This window comes from Megascapheus bottae, chromosome 24, assembly GCF_031878675.1.
Source record: "Megascapheus bottae isolate mThoBot1 chromosome 24, mThoBot2.hap1, whole genome shotgun sequence".
In the NCBI taxonomy this organism is placed as follows: Eukaryota; Metazoa; Chordata; class Mammalia; order Rodentia; family Geomyidae; genus Megascapheus; species Megascapheus bottae.
Genome location: NC_143532.1, coordinates 14,385,031 through 14,409,307, shown reverse-complemented (window position 1 = coordinate 14,409,307; position 24,277 = coordinate 14,385,031). Strand labels below are relative to the sequence as shown.

At 40.2% G+C, this 24,277-nt stretch overlaps 1 protein-coding gene across 1 annotated transcript in view; it reads right to left on the bottom strand.

Annotated features, from left to right (window-relative positions):
* Cdh11 (cadherin 11) overlaps positions 1 to 24,277 on the bottom strand; it is a 142,577-nt gene that overhangs the window by 71,592 nt on the left and 46,708 nt on the right. The window contains exon 2 of the mRNA XM_090357532.1: positions 9,699 to 9,813. The gene's annotated coding sequence lies outside the window, so the exon portion shown is untranslated. The remainder of the gene's footprint in view (positions 1 to 9,698; positions 9,814 to 24,277) is intronic.

Below are 24,277 nucleotides of genomic sequence, written 5' to 3'. Positions count from 1 at the left end.
AGTCCCTTTTGCTTGTAGGCATGTATTTTTAGGTAGTGTGTCACTTTTGCCTGTGGCCTGCTTTTGGCTGTGAACTTTCTATCAGTCCATAGGTGATTACCATAAATGGTTGGTTGAGACTGTCTCTCTTACTTTGAGTCCTGGCTGATCTTGAAATGAAATCCTTCCCTCATCTTTCCCTCCTAAGTAGTTAGGATTGGAGGCATAAAGTGTCACACCCAAACCATAAACTGCCACACCCAGACCATAAACTGCCACATCCAGATCATGGTTCATTATTTAAGTGCAAATTCTTAAACATGGTTAGGATTAACAAGAAGTCTGAAATAGTATGTGTATAGACTGTGTAATAGACAGAAATTGACTACTTTAGGAAACCTATAGACATTTATTTACAGAGGTATCTACTCACTAACACTTGTAAGTTATGTTACCACATATTTTCTTTCAAAAACATCTTTTTATTTTAAATAAAAAGTATAAGAACCGTTGCTAAGACAACCTAGCAGCATTTGGAATAGTGCTTAGATACTGAAATTCAAAGCCTCTCGAAAAGATGAACTTGCTGGCCCCTCCACTATTTCTCTTAAAGTTTCTAAATGGAGAAGTGTGCCAGGTACCTCGTTGTAACCTTCTGGATCCTTGGCCATCACAATAAATTGGTGATGGATTTTAGTATGGCTTGTTTCATTTCTTTCTCTATTCTCTCATCTCACATTGCTTCCAGCTCTGAGTTCCCCGAAGGCTGTAGGTAAAACTGGCTTCATAGCACTCAGAAGAAATGGTGGTTCTGTGACACAGAAGAATTAGGAAGCACAATGGGGAAATTCTGGGGACAGATGAGAAGTAACTACAAGAGATGGCTAGACAGCAATCAGAGAGTATTATTATCAACTTGTGAGTTTCCTAAGAAAAGGGAGGGCAACGATGTTACTGATGGGGCACACATGGATTTGGCACAACAGAAAGCAGCCAATAAATGTGTATTAGTGGATGCATGCAGGCAGGCAGGCAGGAAGAAATGGCATTCTTTAGAAATCCCATCAGATCCTTCTCAAATTCTGTTGTTTCATTAGCTGAGCTGTGTCCATTTGCCTGTCATGTCATAGACCTCAAGGATACAGCACACAGCGTGCATGTATATGTCTTGGCAAGGGACATGAAAGAATGCTGTGAAGTCTTTCAGGAATTGCTTCCTGAGGGAATGAATGAATACATACATGAAAACAATCCTCTTAGGCCCAATATACATGGCTGCCAATCCTGTCACATGGTCTTACTAAGTTACTTCCTGCCTGTTGCAGTATTCAAAGGACCTCTTGCTCAAAGTGCAAACTATCCCTGTCTATGTAGGAAACGGAGGAAGTGTTCAGATCATTTGAGCACGACTCAGGTGCTTTGATCTTCAAAAGCAGGAAACCTACACCAGCCTTTGAGATGCCTGTTGACTCTGACAAGCAGAACAGGACAGATAATGCTGGCTAAATGGCTGGTTGTGGGAAACGACGTGATTCAATTTCAACTGGACTGTCAGTCACTACTCTGTACCACTGCGCCCACCAAACAAGTGTAAGCAGAAAGCTCTCCTGTATGAAACGCTTACTGTGGATAAACAACCGAGGAGACGGGGTCAAAACCTTTCCCAAAGATCAAATGACCCTCGACATGGGCTCTCTCTTCCATCTTTATCCTCAGGGTAGATCTGATGTTTCTGGGAAGATCTCAGGGAAAGTGAGGCTCATCTCACCAATTGCTACTGGTCTCCTTAATAAAGGGCAGAGAGAGAGGAAATTTGCTCCATCTTTGTCTTTCCTGTCTCTTGAAGTCAGTGTGTGGGACAACAAGACAGTGCTCAGAACTGCATGCCATATATGTTTATGCAGCAAAAATGAGAAAATAATCATTGATTTGGTTGTGTATATTTCTAAATGCCTAGAAATCTGATGGAAGATTGTCAAAAATACAAAACCAAATAAGAATCATGGTTTGCTCCAGGACATTAAAGGACAAGAAATAGAGACTTCTCTATGTGACTCATCTATTTTCACATTTCTATTTCTAAACTATTGTTATCTATATAAACATCCTATCTATTTAAAAAGATAGCAGTATTTCATGGAATGCTCCACAAGTCATGAGAATTAAGAACTCAACAACCTCTGTACTGGTCCTTTTGACTGACCAATCTTTCCTGATCTCCTTCTGGTAAGCCCCTACCCACATTCAAATTTAAAACTGTAGGAAACTTCCTCAGTTAAGCCTTTCTAGCCTGGCTCCATCACCAAAAGGGGGATTCTTCAAAAGCACTGGCATTTAAGATTTAGTATCTTATTGAAATGTGCATTTGGCTTACTGTGTCCCTTGTATTCAATTCAAGATTCCAAACAGGAATGGTTCAATGACAGAGTTGATGAAGGAACATATACTCTCCTTTGCCCATCCTTACTGGCTGAGCACTGTTTGATCTAGCTCAAACTAGCTAGCAATCTTTAACACACAAATAGAGATTTGGATATGGGCATGCCAAAAGGAAGAAAAAAAATTAACAGTCATGCTATTCAATGTACTATGTGTAAATGAACCAGGGAACTGGAGAGAATGGGAGCAGTTGCAAGAGACATGGAGAGAAGGATTGATCCTGATACATTGTACTTCTGAATTGATAGGTTCAAATGTTTCCTGAAGCTAAAGACCATGAAAATAAATTGTGAGGGCTGGGAGCATGTCCTGGTGGTAGAGTGCTTGCCTAACAACATGTACAAAGCCCTGGGTTCAATTCCTTGGTACCACATACACAGAAAAAGCTGGAAGTAAGCTGGAAGTAAGCTGGAAGTAAGCTGTAATCCTTGCTACTCAGGAGGCTGAGATCTGAGGATTGTGGTTCAAAGTCAACCCAGGCACTAAAGTCCGTGAGACTCATCTCCAATTAGCCACGGAGAAACCACAAGTGGCGCTGTGGATCAAGGGGTAAGGCGATAGCATTTGAACTGAAGAGCTCAGCCCAGGCCCAGAGTTCAAGTCCCATGACTGACAAAAAAACAACAACAACAACAACAACAAAAACACTTGAAGTAGTACTGTAGATCAAATGGTAGAGCCCTAGCCTAGAGCACTTGCCCAGGCTCTGAGTTCAAGCTCCAGGACTAGCAAAAAATAAATAAAATAATATAAATTGTGAATAAATAAAAGATTACTGGGGGGAGAAGGGAATTATAGTAGAATTGTCCTCCACTATCCTCTTCTCCAACTTGATGAAAACTGAACGGTAAGGACAAAAAGAATTAGAACAAAATTTGACCAGTAGGAGACATTGCACTTACCTGCTAAAGAATGCATCTACATATTGTTCATCCCCTGGCTCTCACAAAGTTCTACAACCTTTCTGAGCCCCAATGTTTTCATCTTTAAAAAGACTCATGCTATATGGGGTCTTTTATTATTCCATATAAAATGTTGGATTGCCTATTCTATTTCCTTAAAGTATGACATTGGGATATTGATGGGTATTGCATTGAATTTGTAGATAGCCCTTGGCAAGATTGCCATTTTTACAATGGATGTTAATTCTTCCAATACAGGAGCATGGGAGGTACTTTATTTTGTTTGAGGCTATTGCAAAAGGAGTTGCTTTCCTGATTGGTGCCTCGTTCCTCTCATTGTTGGCATACAGGAAGGCAGTTGATTTTTGAGGATTAACTTTATACCCTGCTACCTTGCCGAAAGGACCTCCAGGATATGGAAACAAAAACCATAAAATGAGTAATTGCTGTCCTTAATGTACTATGTGATCTCTCATCTCTTTTGCTGTCCCTTGGTTATCTCATATTGTTACAGTATTTCACCTTGGTATCTGATATATTGTATATATGCATATTTAGTTATTTGAAATAGGATAGGGAAGGGGGGGGAAACAAGATGAGGGGGAGGAGGGAAGTGGGGACCAAGACATGAGAAAGGGTATCAATGTATGTGAAGTAATGCACCTTCTATCTGGTGAATATAATGTAGCCCTTCTATTACTCACAATAAAAAATATATGAAAAAAAAGAATCATGAAGCACAGTGCTGGCTCATGTCTCTAATTCTAGCTACTCAAGGGGCTAGCATCTGACAACTGTGGTGGAAGGTAGTGACAACAGGAAAGTCCATGAGACCTGTTTCTAATTAGCAAGCAGAAACGGTTAAAATGAGTCAAGTGCCAGTGTCTCATACCTATAATCCTAGCTCCTCAGGAGGCTGAGATCTGAGGATTGCAATCCAAAGGTAGCCTAAGCAAGAAAGTCTGTGACATCTTACCTCCAATAAATCACTCAAAGCCAGAGTAGTGGCTCAAGTGGTAGAACATTCATCTTGAGCAAAAGAGACTCAGGAACAGTACCAAGTCCCAGAGTTCAAGCCATAGAACCAGAGGGGTATGGAGAGGAAGCTGGGAGTGGAGCTGTGGCTCAAGTGATAAAATGCTAGCCTCAAGGGAGCAAAAAAAAAAAATCATGAGCAGTGTCATGGCAACCAAAGTTTTGGCAATATCAAATAAGATAACAATTGTAAGCATGGACCACGGTGTCTGGTTCGAGATCATGCTCAATGAATTGCAACTATCATAGTTACTGTTGAAAGAAACCTAAGTTCCTTGCCCATGACTAGTCAAATCAAGCAAGATGAAAGGACCACAACTTGGTTGAGTTTTTCCTTTCGCGTTCTCCTTATGCAGTGGAGTGGGGAAGGAATGTTCAATTTGCCTCACACTCTAAGAACCTCACAAATGTGTAGGTGGGAGTCACATGGAAGAGCTGGATCGTACAGTCAACAAGTGAACCTAGTGGCAGTTTATGATTCCACTGACATCAGCTACAGACACAGACACTTGACCTCCTTCTGCACGGTGGCCTACATCCCAAAATAGGAAATGTGCGTTCACAGACAAGCCCAGCAGGCACGGAGGGGTAAGCAGCCTACTGCCAACATTTCAAGCTGTCAGGGACAAGACAGAGCATGGTGAATTTGCCAGAACAGGTGAGAGGTGGTATGGGCGGGGGCGGGGGGATGTTATGACCTGTGACCAGCAGCCCCTGCTGATAACTGCTCAGCAAGGAGACAAAGCAAGTGCATTCTGCTTTTACAAAGGGCGTATCCCTCACTTCTCTAAGACATTTATTCCTGGGTTCTGGTGCCCTACAAAACCCCAGCCAAAGGCTGATGGAGATCTCTCTATCTTGGAGCTACCCAGCTAATTCTACCCCCACTGTGGGGAAGTACCCAGGTTAGACATGTATGCCAGGAAAAGAAGCTTGAGTTCAAGTGGAGTATCCCAGAAGTTATCAAGAGGTAAACCTGTGAACACAAAGTCAGACACAGCATTTTTTGGGATGCGTAGCATTCTCTCTTTCCTTCCAACTTGTGGGGCTTTTTTATTGTAACATATAGAGGGGTTACAGTTACATTGGCCAGATAGTAGATGCTTTACTTCTCACACACTTTTACCCCTTCTCATGTTTTTATCTCCATTTCCCTGCTCCTACTCCCTCCCCATCATTTTGTTTTCTCTCCTTCCCTTTCCTATTTCAAACAATCAAATAAACTTATAATCAACTTGTACTTTTTTGACTGCTATCTACACAATGACTTGACTGTTAGCACTTTTAAGACAAGGGAAGTGTCTTTCATCCACCTGCATTTGTGACATGCCATGTGTACTGATCAAGAAATAATGACATTCTGGACTGACTGGGTTTTCTGAGTCTAGGGATAGGGTTGTAGGTTTCTTTGGTTTTACCCAGGACCTACAACATGAACATGAATAATCCATTTCCCTCCCTAAGTGCAAAATTTCTCTCCTTAAAACAAGAATCATAATGGAAAAAAAATCTGGGAGAGCACAATGGAAAGGATGACATAATCTAAAAAAAGGAACATGCTCATTACCTGACTTTGTAACTAGAACCCCTCTGTACATCACCTTTATGATACTTACGATGATACATGAAAAACAATCCTGTCCTAAATGTTGAAAAGGTTTTTCCAGGTGCTCATACCTCTACCTGTGTCACTTCTAGCCTTTATTTTACTGGCTATCTTCAAAATACCATCTTGCTTTTTTGCCTACTCAATCTCCCATGGCAGGATCTGTGTACTTCAGGCCACCTGTGCTTGCTGAGTTCTAGACCACTCCATCCAGCCTCTTCCATAGAGATGAATTCTCATGAACTTTCCTACCCTGGCTGGCCTGGGTCTGTGGTCCTTCCATTCTGTGTGTCACATGCACACAGATACCGTGCTGTTGCTTAGAATGATAGATGTACACTAATGAACCCAGCCATCAGGCTAAAAAGTGTTCACGTGAACATGGATGCCCAGGCTTTTCCTAAATTGCAGTCTTCCTGTTTTCAGCCTCTTAAGTAGTTATTATTAGAGGCTGAGCTACAGTTGCCTATCCAGCTCTGCTGTTGTGTGTGTGTGTGTGTGTGTGTGTGTGTGTGTGTGTGTGTGTGTGTGTGTGTGTGTGTTTAAGAAGGGGGATGAACTCAGAGTCTGGGCATTACCCTCAACTTTTGTGCTCCAATCTAGCTTTCTACCATCTTGAGCCACAGTGCTCAAGTCTTACTGAGTTTTCTGTTCGGGCTAACTTTGAACCATGATCCTCAGATCTCAGCGTCCTAGTACCTAAGATGACAGGTATGAGGTACCAGCACCTGGCTACATCATTTTTTGAGGGTACTTGTGACCTGCAGCCCCTAATCCCAATGCTTATTCTACAGGCATTAAAATATTTTCCTTCCTTCCCATGAATTACAAACTATGCCAAGCTCTTCAACATAGGCTGTTCTTAATTTGTAAGTGAAAAGGGAAAGTCTAACAAATGTCCTAGAAGTGAAATTAAATTCAAGTACTTTCTATTTAACTTTTGACTCAGTTTCATCACTACCTCATTCTAATTGTCCTTATTATCTAGAAAAATAGAAAATGTCACTTGCACATCGTATTGAGGAATTCAAAGAGCTGCTGAAATGAAGAGACCCATTTGGCTCGGCAGAAATGAGATGATCATCATTCACAGACACATCCACAAAAGAAATGTACTTTGTCTGCTTGCACCCAGCTTCGGAGTAAATGAGGACCAAATATGCGCACAGAACAGGAGCTGGTCCCAGGCAGACAATTTCCAAATCAAGTTGGTGCCGTCAGGGAGATACAGCATTGCTTCTGCTGAAAATGTTTTTATCCATTGATTTTTGTGGGGTTTTACTTTTGCAAACAAATATTGACCAGAGAACATGAAAGAAAAAAAGTTGTAGCCTCCCTAAATTGATTTCTTTTCTTCCAAACATACATGAGAATCTAATAGCTGAGAAATCTCCAGACAGTAGAAGATTATTGTGAGACTCAGGCTAAGGGGTTGGCTTTCTATTTATTTAGTGATAGCTTTTGGGAGCTACAGTGGAAGACGTATGTGGAAGAAATTATTCTGTCCATAAATTCACACAATCATTCAAGGGAAACACAGGAGAGGAGATGGATAAAAGATGCATGTTTTAAGTTAATTTAGACTTTTCACTCATACAACTCCCAGGATAAAAGTTATAGCCTATTTCCACATATTTCTAAATAGTTTGTATGTTATTGAGATTTATAATTTATGTAATTTGGGATGCTATAAGTAACCGCCTGATAAAGCTTTCACAAGGATTAAGAGAAGTGATAGCTTTAAGATAGAATGAAGTAGACAGCACATAAATATAGGAAACAGAGATAGGAGGATTGTGGTTTCAGACGAGACCAGGCAAAAAGTTAGCAAATCTGTTTCAAAAGACAAACCAAATAAGTGTGTTTCCAGCCATTTGAGAGACAGAGGTGGCCTCATGGTCTGAGGCTAGCCTGAGCAAAACTATGAGATCTTTTTCCCTGTGAAAAGAAAAATAAAGCCAAAGAACAGACAATAGTCAAGTGGTAGAACACTTTCCTAGCAAGAAGGAAGCCCTATGTATAATATCCAGTGCTGTCAAAACCAAGACAACACTAGCCTGACATGGAAAATGGGCCACACCTGTTATTTGTGCTATTATGTCTTTTCTCTCAGTAGTCACGTTATTTCCCCTCTCCAACTTCTAACTCAGAATATCCTAAAGGTCTCTCTCTTCATGTGTTTAATCAATATTTATTGCCAAAAATAATGTGCGATCATGAAAGTATGAGCTCCCCTCAAAAAATCCTACCCTCAAGAAATGTGAAGGCCTAGTATGGAAGTAAAATAAGCAATTCCCCAATGTGGAAATTATACTAAATGGCATAATCCCCGAGTACCGAACTCTTGTCTAGAAGACAAACATAGCTCAAACATAAGGGATCAGAAAGAACCTTTTGAGATACAGAAATCCAGTCTAAGATGCCAAATGAATACAAGTGCTGTGGACACACACTGTATGGCTGTAGGGACTACGTATCATGAGACATGACGATGAACAGGGAATAGCTAAGAGGCAAGTTTTGTCGTTGAAACAGTGGCTCCTTCAATTAAAACATTCTAGACCTTTTTAAGGGGTTCCTGACTCTATCATTCCAAAGGATAAACTGATAGATTTAACATAATATAGGGGTTTAAGGACATGGTTCAGAATGTATATGAAATATGGAAAATGTTGGAACTGTGGAGGAAAAAAAATATTCCTGGATGCCAAAAATCTGTTCAATGGCAATTTCAGTCATCCTGGAGAAATATTTAGTTTGCATCTGGATGTTAGCCATAGACGTTATTCCAGAGGCAATTGAAAGAAGAATCAATAGGAACATTCTAAAATCGATTGTTATGGGAGGTGATTAAACTGAGAGATGTGAAGAATTTCTCCCATATTTTTGCCTGGGTAAACTTTGATATAAACCACAGGAATGTGAGACACAGAATCAAGCGAGGTGAGAAGAGAAATTTGTGTACTTGTGTGCTTAAGACTGTAATTAGACACACAATGGGCCTGGGCTAGAAACCCTTGCCCACAGTGTAGGAAGTCTGCAATTGGAACTGATGCTAAAAGACCTAGCTGGACATCTGCATGGCTTATGAAAATAGTTAGAGACACCACTGGACAGAAAGAATGAAGGAAAATGGATTTGTGGAATTCTAAACCTTAAGATCTGTTAGAAAGCCTGGGACCAATCACCCTTGTGTCCCAGGAAAGAGATCATTAACCTAAGAGCATACAGTCAGAAAATGTCAGAGCTCAGCCTGAGAACTGAAATCAAGCTTCCCGGCTTAGGAGCAAGTCTTCTGTCTTTTGAGGTCTTAAAGGTTCAGCCTTCTAGAAATCTCTTTTCCTGGTGGGATATAAGCCACCTTGTTCCTATTTTAAGAAGGCTTTTTAAGAGAAAGAAAAGAGGAAAAAAGGCAACCTGGAGTCATCTCAGCAGCTCTGTCAAGTTCTTACTAAAGAATTACAATCTTCTTGAACTTGTCCTCTCTCCTTTATAGCTCTTATATTAAGAAAGATGATAATCACTGTATTGGTACATCCTAGCTGGACAATAAAGGGAGCCCAATAACAATACTGAATAATTCAAAGTGCAAGATCTGCTTTTCCCTTGCTCAGATTCTATTTTGGTGTTGGTGTAGGTCTAAAGTGAAATCAGATCGCAGGAGTGGAAAGTATGATTGCTGTCTCCAGGTACCTATGTTAACATGTGAGTCATTCAGTAACGTTGATCTGGCTTACCTTATTTACCCATTGGACACTTGCTGCCAATTTCTGTAATTCACTTCCCCCATCTGATTGGTCACTCCTCTAATGATGAACAAAGCACCACCAAGCCAAATGTGCACAGTGACTTCTGCAAAAAAGGAAAAGGGAGAGCACTATGAGTATCTTAGGGGGTGACATGAATGGACACAATTCCTCACCGCTTTGCAACAAGGATAAACATACATAGGCCTCTTAGAGAATAATCAGTCTAAGCCAGGTATAGCTACATGGCCATCTTTGCAGCTACTTGGTAGGCAGGGGTAGGAGGGTCGCTGTCCGAAACCAACCTGCCAAAAGAGTGAGACACACATATGTGAAAACCAAGCTGAAAGTGAAAGAATTAGAGGTATGACTTAAGGAGTAGAGTGTCCAGAGTTCAATCAATGAGGTCCTGAGTTCAATCCCCAGTATCATCAAAAACAAAATATGGAAAATAAAGTACCAATGTACATAGGTAAATATATATATATATAAACAACTGTATGCAAATTAGAAAAAATGGACTCTAAAGGCACTAGAATAGTGAGATTAACCAGTTGTGAGTTCACTTGGTGCTTAGAGGACATCCGACTCCTTGTAATATGCCATGCAACTTCATGTCTCTGCTCGAGTACTAACGTAACAATAAGCCTGTGGGTAAAGATATGAAGTCTTGGCGGCAGCTTCTATAAAATGTATACTGTGAGTCCAAAGTCATTCCTTCCTTCCTCCCTAAAAAGAGGAACTACCAGAGGCCCCTGGACCAATGGGTCAAGGAGAAAGAGGAAGAGTGATGATGGGGTTAGGAGTTGTCATTCCCATACCAGAAGGCCAGAGCATCAGGCTGAGAGCTGCACATCTCCCTCAAGCTTGCCTTCTCCCTCTCTCTTCCACGCTCTCAGTTTTGTGTGTGGGGGCTGTGTTCTGCCTGAATTCTGATCTGATTCATCGTCACATCTAATGAAGTGTCTAACACATTCCCTAGTCCAGAACAGCTGTTCATGTATTCGTTGAATGGATGAAGAGAAGAATGTCGAGTGTCTAAACAGCTGTCATCTTTAAAAACTAAGGCAGAGAAGCAGGAAAAGTGCTGGCTGGCAGAGCTTCTCTACTACAACCAATACAAAGGCGTTTCTTGACTATCCTTCATCCCGAGGGCCTAGGCCTTCTAGAACCAGCTCGGCCTGGTTGAGGGACTCGACCATCTTTCACCCTTTGAGACTTTATTCCTTGCCAGATCTACTTTCCCATGCCTCATCTTGCCTCAACATAACACCTCAAACACAACACTACTGACTACAAACAAGCAAATGCAAACTCTTCTTGTTGACTGGCTGTAGGTAAACAATAAACCTTTTTATAATACATGCTTGTAACACTGTTATAACTAGAATAATAAATAGCATGGTCTCCTTCAATGGTGGTACCAGATATCAAGAACAGAGTAACACTGTGAATTTTCTTTCTTTTCCTTTTTGTTTTCAGCTACATAAGGAGCCATGGAGCAGATCACATGGATAGAGCAGTCCATACAATACATAGCTTGCGAGGCAAGTTCCTACTTTAGCAACCACCTTACATGTTGTGACCAGTCAGCAAAAATGGCCCTACCAATAAATCACCTACTTAGACATCACAGGCCCCTGTAGGCCTTTTCCATGTGAACATGAGCTGGCCTTTGGCAATTAATGAAATACAGCACAAGAGACCTTCCGTAAGCCTCAAGGGAAGAGCATGCATTTATTTGCTGCAGGATATCCACAGAGCAAAACTCCAAGCTAAAGAGAATTAGTTGTAGGCCTGAAGATCTAAAGGAATTAGCCCTGCTAGATTGAGACTTACTTATGATCTATCTCTCCTTCCATCCTTCCTTCCTGTTTCTCCCTTATGGAACAGGAATGCCAATCCCTGCCTGTCCACCATGATGTTGTATGTACATGTAATCTGTAGAGTTTCACAACCTATAAGTGAAAAAATTTGTGTCAGGATGAATTGCACCTTGAGTCTCATTTGTCCTGATATCAGTGTGTCTTTATATCTCACAGTTGCTCTTAAAACAAGATTTTGGAAGATACAGAAATGAAAGGAGCTCTGCTGCTTAAGCCACACTTCCAGCCCTTTTTGCTGTGGTTATTTCTTTTTTTTTTTTTTTGGCCAGTTATGGGCTTGAGCTCAGGGCCTGAGCACTGTCCTTGGACTTTCTCAAGGTCAGAGCTCTACCACTTGAGCCTCAGCACCACTTCAGGCTTTCTTCTATGTATGTGGTACCGAAGAATCGAACCCGGGTCTTCATGCATGCTAGGCAAGCACTTTAACCACTAGGCCAAACTCCCGGCCCCAGTTGTGGTTATTTCTGAGACAAGGTTACATCCTTTTGCCTGGGCCAGCCTAGATCCTCCTATTCATAGTTACTATGGTAGCTGGTGTGCGACAGATGTATGCTACCACATCCAGCTTTTCCTGTCTAGTGGGGGCTTTGTGAATATTTCTGCCAAGGCTTGCTTAGAACACCAATCCTCCTGATTTCTCCTCCCAATTAGCTAGATTACCCTACCATGAGCCATCAGCATGCAGCTTTGATTTGAAGTCTTATGTTTATGTCTTAAGTTATATGTTTACTGCTCTTTAAATTCTACCAACAGTAGGCTCATGAATATTTAGATAGAAGTGATATCGGCGTATTTGTACATGTGAACCCTGAATTAATATTCATCTGAGTATTATCTATATTATTATTTTTTATTATTTAAAGAGTCTTAAAAAATTAAAAATCTTAGTCTTCTTCCGTCAACTGTTAAGTGGAGCCAGCAGTCCACAGCAACTGTTCTCGTCCTCCAAAAAAAAAAAACAAAAAAACAAAAAAAGTCTCCCAGACTGCTTACTCAGTGCCTGTATATCAGGGACGACGCCCAATGTCAAACTGTAAGTACAAGAAAACATCCATGAAAAGTTCCCGGGCTCCAAATGGATTTAACACAGCAGTCCTTTAAATGAAACTCTTAACACGATGATCTTTATTTCCCTTTAGTAGATTCCCTAAGTAAGCCATGTCTTTAGTGGCACCTAATACAAAGTGACAGCCTTCGCCATTTTCCAAAGGAGCTATGGACAGACGTAGAGAGAGACCATTGTCACCATGGTAATTACTGCACAATACCTGATGGCCAATGGACAGTCAGGAGGCCCAGGCAGCAGCTGAATCCGGCATTGTCCTGACCCGATAAAAAGATTAGAAGCCCTGAAAAGCCGGGGAGCAGGATCTCACAGCTCTTTCGCTAGGCCCTGAAAGAGCCATTGTGCTACCACCATAAATTCTGGGTTCTCCGGGCACTTGACAACTGAAGCCAGGAATAATAGAATTCTTGTGTCCAACAAAACGCTCCTTGTCCGGTGCCAGTCTTATCAGCCGCATTTACAAATGTCTTTCGTTGTACCCAAATAATTCCCTATTAGAAGGGCTATTGGGAGCAGAACTAAATAAATATTCACAGCCTTTGTAATATCTTTGGGAAATGAATAAACAAACAGTCATCTAGCATATGAGCACACCTCCGGCTCCTCTACATTTGAACTCCCTTTCTAGTCCAAAGGATAGAAGTTCCACTTTTTTCTTTAGCATATTAACAATCACAATACTGAAAAGCTCCAGTTTTACTGCAATTAGCTATACATCCCTGATATTATGACTTTTATGTTTCCTCTTGAGATTTTTCAGTTAATGTTGCCAACAGTACTAAAACAGGGTTCTATTCTGTTTATTCTATTCCCAAAGAGGATGGAAGTAAAGTTTGGAGAAGTTAACCAGCTTTCCAGGATAACCAAGCTAGTTAACACAATGGGAATTCCAATCTAGATTACATACTTGCATCCAAAGGTCCTGGCCTTCTCACACTTCCATGGTAACTGTTCTACCGAGTGAGTAACAGGGAAGGAAAAGTGAGAATAAGGAGGAAAATCTAAGGAGACTCATTATAAAAGCTATACCTCTTCATCCAACCTATGTGTATGTGAAACAATCTAGGAATACCCACCACAGAATGAAAATCCAAATGCTTTTTCCTAAGACTTATATTGTATATTTGCTCTAATATGTTACCCATTTTACTTTTGAACTTCTTTGTAGAGATGATAAGCAAACAAACAATAATATAATCATACTTTAGGATAGTTTAAAAATTATCCAGACAGTTGAGTAAGATATTAGAAAGAATTACTAGGACTCAAAGCAATCAACAGTCATGTGACAAATTATATATAAGCTTATATACCCATATTTGAAAGGGCAGCAATTAGGTCTTTTTTAAAAATTCAGCTTAGTTTACTTATTTGCCTCTTTGTCATGAATGAAGATAGTGGGACATAATGCACATGGCAAAACAGAAGTCACCACTTAGATAGATGACAGTTAATATATTTATATACATATATATATATATATATACATATATATGTTGTCAGTAGACATCCATATGCATCAATACTGGACTTTTCCCAGGCTCAAATGCCCACTGATACCTCTTACTCTTGCAAGTTCTGCTATCTGTCCATCTGGCAAATAACTCTTCCACAAGACCTTTCTTTTAATTTGAACTCAGAGGGCTTCAGGACACCCTGCAGGCACCAAACTGAATTCTTTTGCAGAACCTTTTTACTTTTCCTTTCTGCTACAGTCAGAGCTCCTGACACACTTGGTTACCTGCTCCTTCCAACTTTGCCCCCAGAGAATAAAATCACATCTTATAGTCATTAGCCTGGGTCAGTATACTGTCAACATTACCAGGACTCAGGGTTATACTCATCAGTGAATAGTACTTAATCAGAAAACAATCACAAAACTATATTGCTTTTAATTTTTTTAAAAAAATCTGAAAATAGCCATTGATCTTTCAATTCATGTGATGGCAAATGACAAGTACAATTTTCCATTTGCTTTCAAGGACCAGAATGAGATAAATTTAAAACCTGAAATAAATGCAATATGGAAACATTTGGTTTCTTTACTAAAATAGTTAAAGTCAAGGTTGCTATAGTTAAGTTTGATTTTTTTGTAGGCAATCGGAAACAATCAGAAAAGACAGGAAAAACACAGGTATCGGGACTAGGGGTGTAGTGATACAATGCTCCCATAGCATGCATGAAGCACTGGGTTCAATTCCTCAGTACCACAGAAAGCTGGAAGTAATGGTGCTGTGGCTCAAGTGGCAGAGTACTAGCCTTGAGCAAAAAGTGTCCAAGGACAATGCCCAAGCCCTGAGTTCAAGCCCCAGGACTGGCAAAAACCAAAACCAAACCCAAAACACAGGTATTTTCTTTTCTTACTTTTTTTGGCGGGGGAGGGCAGTTGTTATGGGGCTTGAACTGTGGGCCTGGGCACTGTCTCTGAGCTCTTCAGCTCAAGGCCACTGCCCTACCCCTGGAGCCACAGCCCCACTTCCGGTTTTCTAGTGATTAGAGATAAGAGTCTCAAGGGCTTTGTAGTGCCCTAGCTGACTTTAAACTGAGATCCTCAGATCTCAGCCTCCTGAGTAGCTAGGATTACAGGCATGAGCCACCATGCCCGGCTAAAACAGATATTTTCTGACAAGCACATGTTTTAATGGAGTTTGAGATATTATGATGATTTCACATTGCAAGTGAGACATTAAGTCATCTTTTTGGATTTAAGGCATGATCATAGTCATGTAGACACAATGTAGATTCACTCATCAATTCTGTATTCTTGAGGAGTTGGGCGTTTCATAGATACCACTTAATCTAAATAGGTAGAGATGATGATTAACATATATCAAGAGTTTGTGAGTGTTTGGCTAATTACTTGCCTATATTAATTTAATCCTTCCTGTTTCAGTTTAATATTGTAACAATCAGAGTACAATGCTTAAATGGTATACTATATTTTAAAATTTTATTTTACAAGTGGAAATTGAAATCTAAAAAGAATGAGTAAATTTGGCTTTAAACACAATCCCAATAACCAGTAAACATTCAGAAGCAAGCCTTTGATCCCATAGCCACATGCTCAACTACTGATCCTGAGCTACTTGCTCATCCTTCTGAATGTAAATTAGGACATTGATGTAGACAATTAGTCCAGTGATTTAAAAATAGAATAAAAACACAAGAAATTAAACTCCTAGCACTTTGCCAGACTGTCTAAAGTTCCCAAAGAAGGATGCTCATAAACAAGAGAACTGATAATAGAATGAAGAGCATAGTATGTTTTACCACACCAGAAATACAAGTCAATACTTGTAATCTTTGATCAAATCTGGACAACCTCTATACAATCAGAGAATCAGATTATTGGCAAATTTAGGAGAATAAAAATCTCTATGGCCCCAAGTCAGAGAAGAATCACAACCACACAAGCATTTTTACTGAAGAGCATTTACTGTGTGTTCCAATAGTCCTTGCCTGCTGTCTTCTCATCATAAAGAAGAAAAAAAACTGTTGTGAAAAAACAACTTAATATACAACAATAAAAAAAACTGGCCCATGCATAGCAATATGATTGATTTATGATATACTGTAATAGGAAAGAAGTCCCTCTGGGATCATTAACTTCCAGAAAGAAATAACACCAGGTTTCTCAAAATCAAATAGGGTTGTCCTTTTGAGTGGTAAAATTAAGTGTGTGTGGGGGGGGGGGGATGTTGTTCTTTACCTCCTCTGAGACATTCTAATGATCCACAGTAGGAAGTCTTAAACTTCCTGTGATGAACAGAAAGGCAAAATGTTTGAATGTTGTCTTGCCCACTGGAGATTCAGTGGACAAAGACACAAACTACCTGTTCTAGAACTGCTTGAAAGAAATGGGTTCATAGCATTATAATTTCACCCAGGCACACACATGCTTCTGAATGGCTGTGGCTAGTGGAGATGTAATTTTCTCCAAGAACAAACACAAGTTTGATCACAGAGGGGCTGCCGTGGGCCAGGAAGAGAGGCTAAAGGGCTCTGTACTCCCTCATCACACCTCATTAAGTTCAGTGCATTCATTCAGGCTCAAGGGAGAAGCCAGGCATTAAAAGACTTCAGTTTGCTTTGCTGCATTTTATTGGTGGGATAGCATTCTTCGCTGGTTTGTACAAATGTGGATGTCCTTGAAGGTGCTGGGAAAAGTCCCTGGCGAATATCAAGAATTTAATTTTCTCACAGGAAGACAGGGTTCACAAAGGTCCATATGCCTTTCTTTCTTTCCATCCTTAAAAAAAAATCTCTTGCATTGATGCCTACTTTTAACAATTTCACTGTTAAGAATGAAGACTGAGGAGTGGAAAAAAGCATGTGCAGCAATTGTATGGCACTGAATCATCTCTTCAGACAAAGCTGGGATCATCTTTTGGGAGTAACAGAGAAGCAGTCCTGTCAGAGGCTTAGGGATGGGGTGAATCTGCTATCATATTTACTTTTAACATGTGTGTGGGGAGGTGTGGTCCTGGAGATTGAACTCAAGACTAGCATTCTTCCACTTGTACCGCAGCTCTATTTCTGACTTTTTTAGTGCTTAATGATCTTTCTTACCCAGGCTAGCTTTGACTAATCTCAGTCTCCTGATTAGCCAGAATTAGAAGTACAAGCTACCATTACTGAGATCATTTAGTCACATTCTATTTTAAAGATTCTGCAAGAAATATCAGGCTGTATTTTCCACAAGATTGTGTTTCTGTTTCCTTAGTTTTGATATTTGTTACTATGTGATATTAATGAGATGGGTAGATGGGGATGGAAGATATCAATAGGGGTATTTTTATCTATGCACATGTATACAAATGTTATTCACCAGTTGGTTGTTCATCTCTGGAAGTAGTTAAGTTATATGCCTTATATGTAAGTTTTGAAACTTATTTGACATTGGGTATCAACTGGTAGATTTAATGGTCACAAAGGTTCTTTTCTACTCTGCTGATATTCATAATATTGATGATCAGTTCCCTTGGTAAAAAGAAAAATCTTTTACAAGCACTGTGTTCTGACTGGAGTTTAAGAAATTCTGAGCTACCCATTGTACCTCTCTTCTATTAAACATAAATCGGGACTTCCTGTGCCACATTGTTACAGCAAAGAGTATTTCTAAAGGGCCATCACAGGTCAGGAAACTGGGAAGAGTCAGTTATGCCTGACCCTGGCCAGCATTTAGCATCTCCAAGAACACAGTGGTCTCTGAGAAGGCCTACCAGACACACTCTAGCCAAACCAAGTGGATCTGGTCACTCCAGAAAGAAAGTAGAGTGGCCATGTTATGAGGCTTGACAGACCTTAGCAGAAGACTCAGCCCCTACCAGGCTGAGGGACTCTGATTCTACCATATGGGTCCCATTTGGGGTTCTGTGACCCAGGAGTTCTATTTTTATGTTGTTAAGGGTGATGCCAGAGGCGTTACGTTACATAAGTAAATAATGAGTACCTTTCTTGTTGAACATTGTTTGTCCTTTGTCTCACCATTTTGCTAACCCCGTCCCTTCCCCCAAATCAGATAAACTTACATACAAGACACAGGGTACCGAAGTCAAACACAGTGACAATGGTATAAATCAAAGGGAAAAAATGAAAGAGAAAAGAAATAACTTCACACTGTACATTAAAGAACAACAACAACAACAAACCCCTCTTGTTTCCATATCTCGAAAATCATTTTGATTAGCGTCATTTTGTATTGTCATATGTACATAGCTATTGAGCTATTGTGATCATTACAAATGGGGGAAACCGTGGAGCCTATGTTTCTTTGTGTCTGGCTTATTTCACTTCATATGATTTTTTTTCTGAGTCTTTCCAATGCACCCAATGGGGGTGACATCATTATTTTTCATGGAAGCATAGAATTCCATTGTGTATATATACTACATTTTGACTCATGACTTTTTTGAATCAGGACTCAGACATTCTTATAGACTTGTTGTCCTGATTCAAATCTTATCTGATTTGATTTAAAAAGCAAATTAAAGTGATACTGTGCTTGATTTTTAGATATTTTACCTGATATTTTATGGCTCTTTATGATACTTAATTGGAGATAAGAGTTTCATGGCCTTTCATGCCAAGGCTAGCTAGCTAAGGTTATAAGCACCTATCGGAGTAGTAGGGTTATAAGAACCTAACAGAGCTCTATCAGGCCAAGGGAGTAGTATAGGTAATTTGCTGTCTTGTTTCTGGCACAGAGAGACTGCTCACTCATTACTAATTGGCATCAATTATTCTTGTTCTCTTACAATATCCTAAATCAAATTCAGTGCAATTTCTGAGACAATATGGCTGTCCACAAGTCATACTGGTTATTATTTGGTATTAAGTAGCAATGAATGAGAGGCTAGGAAGGGATCTCTACAATACTTGCCATGCTGAACTTAGCAACAAGAAAGTATCTACCTCTTTGAGAATAAAGAGGAAGGCAGCCTCTGCTCAGAATAGCTTCTGTGTTATACTGTTTCCTCTTCATGATATCAATTTTCATTCTAACATATTTATGATAAGAGGAACTGCTTTCCCCTCCATGAGAACAACCTAATTACATTCAAAAAATATTTAAGGAAAATATAAAAGAATCTGAAAAAATATTAAGAAATTAACTATGGCAGTGGTACCCAGATACCATGAAGGCAAATGTGAACCAATAGAATCATGGGGAAGGGACAAAAATTAATTCATGTTCACATTTTCCTAAAAAAGGAAACTGAAGCCCTGAGTAGGAAATAGTTCAACAGCAGAACCTGCTTCAGTATCAGCAGCTATAAGCCCCGCCTCTCACATCTCAGCATCTCTGGGCCATGGCCTCATTAATATCATGCCTTGGGTCAGGTATAGAAAGGAACCACAAAGAGTGCGAGTCATCCTCTTCCAAAGATAAAGATTTACACAGAGACACAAACATCCACCACAACCTCACAAAAGAAGAGAGAGCAGAGCCCAATATTTTCAGGGAACTAGGTCTTCCTGAAGAAGAAGTGAGGTTGAAAGCTCTATAGGCTCAAAATCTACCTTATACCTTCCCTAAAATTCATGTCCTATTTAACATAGATATTATACATATTATATATGTCATATTCCAAATAAAATTTAAGATGGTCTAAAAGGGTACATACAGTACAAATTTTATGGCACTGCTTTATGTGATAAAAAAAAAAGTGAAAGGGAGAGGCTAGGAGGGTGTCCTAGAGGGAGAATGTTTGCCTAGCATGCACAAAGCCCTGGATTCGATTCCCAGGTAAATAGAAACAGAAAATGCTAGAAGAAGCACTGTGGCTCAAGTGAAAGAGAAAGCCTTGAGAAAGTGCAGGATAGTGCTCAGGCCCAAGTAAGAAGAAAGAAAGAAAGAAAGAAAGAAAGAAAGAAAGAAAGAAAGAAAGAAAGAAAGAAAGAAAGAAGAGAAGGAAGGAAGGAAGGAAGGAAGGAAGGAAGGAAGGAAGGAAGGAAGGAAGGAAAGAAAGAAAGAAAGAAAGAAAGAAAGAAAGAAAGAAAGAAAAGACAGAGCGGGGAGGGGGAGGGAGGGAGGGAAGGATGAAGAAGGAAGGAAGGAAGGAAGGAAGGAAGGAAGGAAGGAAGGAAGGAAGGAAGGAAGGAAGGAAGGAAGGAAGGAAAGAAAGAAAAGAAAAGACAGAGCGGGGAGGGGGAGGGAGGGAAAGAAGGAGGGAGGGAAGGAGGAAGAAGGAAGGAAGGAAGGAAGGAAGGAAGGAAGGAAGGAAGGAAGGAAGGAAGGAAAGAAAGAAAAGAAAAGACAGAGCGGGGAGGGGGAGGGAGGGAAAGAAGGAGGGAGGGAAGGAGGAAGAAGGAAGGAAGGAAGGAAGGAAGGAAGGAAGGAAGGAAGGAAAGAAGAAATTGCAATATGAAATAATTTCGAACCAAAGCTCATCAGCAAAGCTTGGCCTTAGATGTCAGAGGCACAAGGGCTTCACTATGCAAAAAGCTGAGGACACAAAGTCAGGCACAGGACCACAGGACCTCAGATCCCAGTGGGATCACAGCCTTTCTAGACGCTAAGGCCCAGCATATGATCCCATTGCTTCTCACAGAGACAGCTGCAGGTTAGGTACTCAGTGATAGTCTTAGAGTACCTGTAATGGAAATCGAACAACTGAGCATCACAGAACAGCAGTACGCCCACATGAGAGGTCAGCATCTCTCCCAGGTGAGAGGATCCTTTTACTAGGAAGACATGAGAGTTGGCCTCTCTTCCATACAACTACTAAACACTCACTTGCTCATGCCACTCCTGGTTTTAGTTCTGGCTCCAAAGTTGTCTTTGAACCTCATACTTGTCAGTCCTTTTACTACCTTTTACTACCTTTTACTACCTTTTACTTTTTTTTTATTATGATTTTGATCGTTATTATCATTTGCTTTTCTGATACGGTCTCACATTTTTGATTGAGCTACCTACTGATTCCAGTCCTCCTACCCCTAACTCCAGCCTAACAGGGACAGCAAGCTCATGTGCCACAATGAATCAACTGGATCAGCATGTTCCTTCTCTTACTTCTGTCTCAGCCTTGTGTTGTTCCAGGTGCTGTGTTTAAATGGAGTGTCATATCAATTTCCCCTATTGGAAAGTAGAGTCATTTAAGACGGAAAGGTAAACAGTTCAGCCCACTCATTCAACTTGTAGAGATTCCTATAAAGCTAACTCAACACTCCCATGCACCAGTCATATCCAGTCAGCCCCCTCTACCACCATCCCTGCACCCTGCCACCAAGGAAGACCCTCTTTGAGCTAACTTCAGCTGATGTTCTGCTTTTCTCTTTGGCCTGGGGTGGATACTTCCAGGAATCCACAGATGTTCCTCTATTAACTTGGCTGTTTCATTCTACTTCCTTTATTCCTAATTCTACTTCAGGACAGTAGAGCCTTTCAGATTCTGTTCCTCATAGGAAATCATGTTCTCTGGGATCGTTGATCCAATTATTACCTCCTGATAATGGAGGAATTGTAATTCCACGAAGATCTAAACCAGTGATTTCCATTACTGTGCAGGACAGAGCCTGGGTATTCCTGGAGTACCCTAAAGGCTCTGAGAAGGCTATTAGAAAGGTTGAAATGAAGAGACCTGGGGAATTCTAGGGTTTCTTCTCTCTTCTCTTCTATTAAATTCATGGGTCAAAATTATCTAGTTTAGAGATACTAGCTTCTCAAGTAAGATCTTTTGTACAAAGATTTGCATGATAGACATGGTGCTAAAGACTTTTACTCCCTGATACTTAGGACAGATACAGTTAGGATTGCAAGGCTGAAGCCAGGCCAATCAAAAGATAGTGAGATTCTACCTTGAGAACAAAATAAAGCCAGACACCCATGGCTCAGGCCTAAAATCCTAGCTACTCAAGAGGCTGAGCTCGCATGATATGAAACCAACCCAGACAGAAAAGTCTTACCATAATAAAGTACCAAGAAAAAAATACCCAGACAAATGAAAAACCCAGAAGTAGAGCTGTGACTTGAATGGTAGAGTGCTGGCCTTGAAAAAAAGAGGCCCAGGGATAGTGCCCAAGGCTTGAGTTCAAACCACAGGACTAGATAGATAGATAGATAGATAGATAGATAGATAGATAGATAGATAGATAAAAAGATAAATAAATAAATCAGATGGAGGGTATCACTCAAGAGGTAAAGTATTTGCCTAATATAGAGAGGCCTTAGTTCACTCTCCAGCACTAAAAAAAGAAAAAAATGCATGAAGTTCATGGAATTAACAGGAAAAAAAAATAAGAGCAATGGATCCATGAGTTACATTTGGAATGGGCAGATGAATTTGACAGAGAGATGACTGGGAATTGACAGACACATGAATGCAATAGGCAAGGAAATGGGGAAGAAGCATAACAGGGAAAGGGGGAAGCAAAGGGGGAGGCAGAGTCTCCCTAGTTCTGTTGTGTACTCACTGGGCATTGTTTTCCCCACTGTTTCCCTCACACATCCACTCATTCACTCTTCCACCTTTCCAATCATTATTTCAATCAATATTTCTATGTCAGTCGTTTTGCCAAGATAAGCACAGAGAAAGCAATGGCTAAGTTCAGAGGAGAAAAGGAGAGGGAGAAACAGAGAGAGGGGGAGGAAGAGGAAAGAAAGTAAGGACAGAGGGGAAAAAAGTCAGAAGGGAAAAGGCATAAACAGAAGAAACTTAGTCCAGTTCCTTTCTTCCCTCTTTCCCAATACACCGGGCAACAGGCTTAATCCAAAACAAAGGTAGAGCACAAAGGAAGTAGGTGGAGGAAAGAAATAAAGAGAGGTCTCAAAATAAGACATGACCAAAGGAAAAGAAATTCAAGATAAGAGTGTGTGATTGGATCTAGGAGGCTGTCTATTTTTAGTGGTGTAAAATGGCTGTCTCAAATGACCTTGCCAGATTATGATGCAAGCAGAGTTAATGAAATTCAGCCTTCTCCAGGAAGTCAGCTCATTACCAGACCCTTGCAGAAAGACTCATTGCCTAAAACCATGTAACCTCATTAAAGAAGGAGTACTAACAGGTTTGACCTGAGAGGAAGCACAGAGATTATATGAACAGGATTGTTTTTGGTTGTTGCCTTTCTACTTGTTTTTATTACAAGAAACCTTGAAGACTAGGTTAGCTATTTGAAGCAGTTAGTTTTAATTTTTTATTACTTGTGTTGTTTGGCCTTCCAGTTAAAATCCTACCAATTATCAGAAATGGAAAAAAAATCCAATGTTCCTAGCAATTAGAAAAGATGTTCATATTCAAAGTTACCTTAATTATTTAATTATTCTCTTTAAATATCAAAAAAGGAGCAAAAAATGGATTTTGCTATTGACTAAATTCTGAGTTTTTCCCCCATGCATATTTCAGAGATTCTTTTGTCATTAGAAAAATAAGATCATTAACGTTTTGACAGTCTGACTCAGGATGAAGTAACTGATGTCAAGAGCCTTGTGGGCTTTGAGATTCATTTAATAATCCCATTCTATTCCTCTCATATAATTTTTGGGCTGATACAAGAATTGTAATCTTATGTCATTATAAAATCAGAAGTGCCTTGCTGTCATATGAGAACATTTAAGTACAGCACAGAATTAATCCACCCCCCCCCATTCAGAATACGACCTTCCTCCAAGCCCACAGTTCCATGAATCGGAAAGCCATGTACGATACATTGAAATATTTTGTCATGACTTAGTATGAGATAAAAATCTCCATTCCAATGATACTGAGGTAAAGCGTATTCCTAAATTATAAACCAGAAGAAATGAGAAAAAGACATATGTATTAAGAATAGAAGTGAATAAATTGAGGGTAGAGATCTTTCTTTTTCTCCTTTTTCTTTTTTCTTTTTGCCAGACCTAGGGCTTTGAACTCTGGGCCAGGGTGCCACCTGAGCTCCTTTTACTCAAGAGTAGCACTCTACCACTTGAGCCTCAATGCCACTTCTGGTTTTTTTCTGTGATGAATTGGAGATTAAAAAAAAATCTCATGGAGGTTTCTGTGTGGCTGGCTTCAAACCAAGATCCTCAGATGCCAGCCTCCTAGGATTATAGGTATAAGCCACTGGTGCCTGACTCTTTCCTTCTTTTCCTCCTATCTGTCCGAGAACTCCGTGTATGACAGGAAAAGAGCTCCTAA